A 4287-nucleotide genomic window follows, 5' to 3' on the forward strand; every position below is an offset into this window, starting at 1 on the left:
CTTTCTACCTGTGTCCCAATGTTCATGTTGAAAAACTTGTTTTACAGTTAAACCCTTGATCCACCATACTACTTCCTTTCTTAATTTGTAAAAACATCAGTCATGTCACCTCTTAATCTTAATCCGAATAGGTTCAACTCCTTCAGTCTTTCTTGATAATTCATACTTTGCAGTCCTGGAATCTGCCTAGTTGCTGCTGTCTGGACTTTTTCTAGTGCTTCTATGTCTTTTTTCTAGCCTGGTGACCAAAATGACACATAGTATTCTGAAATATAATCTCTTTTGACTAGTGCTCTACACATCATGCTATATAACCAATTTCCTGTTATCTTTGATAAAGGTTTCTGTGCACTGTCTAGACATACAGTACATAATGATAAATCCATTGTTAATCCTGGGGCCTACTCCTAAGGGGTACTTTCGGTTTTCGGACCTCCCGTTCAAATCTAATATTTTTACTTCATATGTGTAATACTATACATTAACTTACATTACATTCCATTTGCCACAATCTGCCCAAGTCTATATGCTGTCCACGGCACTCTGTAATGACTCTTCTATTCCTCGTTGTTTCGCATCGTCTGCAAACTTAACCATCTTTTTGTTTATACTCTTATCCAGATTGATCATAAGCATTAAAGAGAGCAGCAGCCCAGCATTGTCCCTGTAGGACACCACCACATTCTACCTACAGCTGCATGTATTTTGCTGTCACATTGTTCCTTTACGCCCAATTACGCTGGCAGCATTGAATTAATTTTAAAACTAGACATTTAATACTCTCAAGTCTACTCTAAATATTATATACACGTCTTATGATCATCTATCTGCAAATTTTCAAACCAAGTTATTTTAACAGATAGTCACTCTCAAAAGAATAACTTGCACTAAGTACACATTGCCGTCCCCAAATAACAATGCAGTCACCAGGGCTGTGAGGCATAGGCGCTGATTATTTAACCCGCATAACAACTTTGTGACTTATTTATATAGCCATATAATTACTAAAACCATTTAATTCAACCCAAGGGAGGCATCCCACCATCCATTTTAAACACCTGGTTTCCTAAAACCGAAGAAGAAGAAAGAGAAGAAGAGGGGAGAGATGTGTCTGGAGGCAGGAGGAGAGGAGGAAAGTAAAGAGAGTGGAACTGAGGGTAAAAACTTTGAATATTGGCAGTATGACTGGTAAAGGGAGAGAGTTAGCAGATATGATGGAGAGAAGGAAGGTTGATATATTGTGCATGCAAGAGACTAAATGGGAGGGGAGTAAGGCCAAGTGGATCAGAGGTGGATTCAAATTGTTCTATCATGGTGTGGATAGGAGGAAAAATGGAGTAGGGGTTATTCTGAAGGAACAGTATGTCAAGAGTGTTTTGGAGGTGAAAAGAGTGTCAGACAGAGTAATGATTATGAAGTTGGAAATCTGAGGTGTGATGATGAATGTTATTAGTGCATATGCACCACAAGTTGGGTGTGCAATGGGTGAGAAAGAAGATTTCTGGAGTGAGTTGGATGAAGTGATGAACAGTGTACCCAAGGGACAGAAAGTGGTGATTGGAGCGGATTTCAATGGGCATGTTGGTGAAGGGAACAGTGGAGACGAGGAGGTGATGGGTAGGTATGGTGTCAAGGAGAGGAATGAAGAAGGTCAGAGGATAGTGGATTTTGCCAAAAGGATGGACATGGCTGTGGTGAATACATATTTTAAGAAGAGGGAGGAACATAGGGTTACGTACAAGAGTGGAGGAAGATGCACACAAGTAGTTTACATCCTATCTAAGAGTTGATCTGATGGAGAAGAAGAAGACTGCAAAGTGGTGGCAGGGGAAAGTGTAGTTAAGCTTCATAGGGCGGTGGTTTGTAGAATGACGTTGGAGATCAAGAAGTTGTTAGAGTGAGGGCAGAGCCAAGGATCAAATGGTGGAAATTGAAAAAGGAAGACTGCAAGGTTGAGTTTAGGGAGGAGGTGAGACAGGCACTGGGTGGCAGTGAAGAGTTACCAGACAGCTGGGAAACTACAGCAGATGTAGTAAGGGTGACAGCAAGAAGGGTGCTTGGTGTGACATCTGGAAAGAGGAAGGAGGAAAAGGAAACCTGGTGGTGGAATGAGGAAATACAGGAGAGTATACAGAGGAAGAGGATGGCAAAGAAGAAGTGGGATAGTCAGAGAGATGCAGAAAGTAGAAAGAGTACAAGGAGATAAGGCGCAAGGTGAAGAGAGAGGTGGTGAAGGCTAAAGAAAAGGCGTATGATGAGTTGTATGAGAGGTTGGACACTAAGGAGGGAGAAAAGGACCTGTACCAATTGGCTAGACAGAGGGACCAAGCTGGGAAAGATGTGCAGCAGGTTAGGGTGATAAAGGATAAAGATGGAAACGTACTCACAAGCAAGGAGAGTGTGTTGAGCAGATGGAAAGAGTACTTTGAGAGGCTGATGAATGAAGAGAACGAGAGAGAGAAGAGGTTGGATGATGTGGAAATAGTGATTCAGGAAGTGCAACTGATTAGCAAGGAGGAAGTAAGGACAGCTATGAAGAGAATGAAAAATGGAAAGGCCGTTGGTCCAGATGACATACCTATGGAAGCATGGAGGTGTTTAGGAGAGATGGCAGTGGAGTTTTTAACCAGATTGTTTAATGGAATCTTGGAAAGTGAGAGGATGCCTGAGGAGTGGAGAAGAAGTGTACTGGTGCCGATATTTAAGAATAAGGGGGATGTGCAGGACTGCAGTAACTACAGGGGAATAAAATTGATGAACCACAGCAAGAAGTTATGGGCAAAAGTAATGGAAGCTAGGTTAAGAAGTGAGGTGATGATTAGTGAGCAGCAGTATGGTTTCATGCCAAGAAAGAGCACCACAGATGCAATGTTTGCTCTGAGGATGTTGATGGAGAAGTTTAGAGAAGGCCAAAAGGAGTTGCATTGCGTCTTTGTGGACCTGGAGGAAGCATATGACAGGGTCCCTCGAGAGGAGCTGTGGTATTGTATGAGGAAGTCGGGAATGGCAGAGAAGTACGTAAGAGTTGTACAGGATATGTACAAGGGAAGTGTGACAGTGGTGAGGTCTCCGGTAAGAGTGACGGATGCATTCAAGTTGGAGGTGGGATTACATCAGGGATCGGCTCTCAGCCCTTTCTTATTTGCAATGGTGATGGACAGGTTGACAGATGAGATTAGGCAGGAGTCCCCATGGACTATGTTGTTTGCTGATGACATTGTGGTTTGTAGCGATAGTAGGGAGCAGGTTGAGGAGACCCTGGAGAGGTGGAGATATGCTCTAGAGAGGAGAGGAATGAAGATCAGTAGGAACAAGACAGAATACATGTGTGTAAATGAGAGAGAGGTCAGTGGAATGGTGAGGATGCAGGGAGTAGAGATGGCGAAGGTGAATGAGTTTAAATACTTGGGATCAACAATACAGAGTAATGGGGATTGTGGAAGAGAGGCGAAAAAGAGAGTGTAGGCAGGGTGGAATGGGTGGAGAAGAGTGTCAGGAGTAATTTGTTTCAGACGGGTATCAGCAACAGTGAAAGGGAAAGTCTACAGGACGGTAGTGAGACCAGCTATGTTATATGGGTTGGAGACGGTGGCACTAACCAGAAAGCAGGACACAGAGCTGGAGGTGGCAGAGCTAAAAATGCTAAGATTTGCATTGGGCGTGACGAGGATGAACAGGATTATAAATGAGTACATTAGAGGGTCAGCTCAAGTTGGACGGTTTGGAGACAGTCAGAGAGACGAGATTGCATTGGTTTGGACATGTGCAGAGGAGAGATGCTGGGTATATTGGGAGAAGGATGCTAAGGATAGAGCTTTCAGGGAAGATGAAAAGAGGAAGGCCTAAGCGAAGGTTTATGGATGTGGTGAGAGAGGACATGCAGGTGATGGGTGTAACAGAACAAGATGCAGAGGACAGAAAGATATGGAAGAAGATGATCTGCTGTGGCGACCCCTAACGGGAGCAGCCGAAAGAAGAAGTTTCCTAATACTAGGCATCCCTCACTGTAATAATTTCGGTAGCATCAGACGTTAAGGCAGACACCAAACATGGCAAGCATTATCTGAAATCAGCAGGAAACCAGGTACTTTGAAAGTACTGTAAATACTTGTATTTCCACCGCGCTAGTTACATGCATACGCATGCGCAGAATGAGGGTGGTGCTTGTTGTTTTTCTATATTAAAGACCGCCCTCACGCAACCGCTAATGGCAGTAAGAGGATACTATAGTTGTCAGTTCTATCTTTTTGTGTTGTCTGATTGGTTTTCACAGTGACGTTTCCCTCC

The sequence above is a fragment of the Polypterus senegalus genome, chromosome 1 (assembly GCF_016835505.1).
Source record: "Polypterus senegalus isolate Bchr_013 chromosome 1, ASM1683550v1, whole genome shotgun sequence".
Classification (NCBI taxonomy): Eukaryota; Metazoa; Chordata; class Cladistia; order Polypteriformes; family Polypteridae; genus Polypterus; species Polypterus senegalus.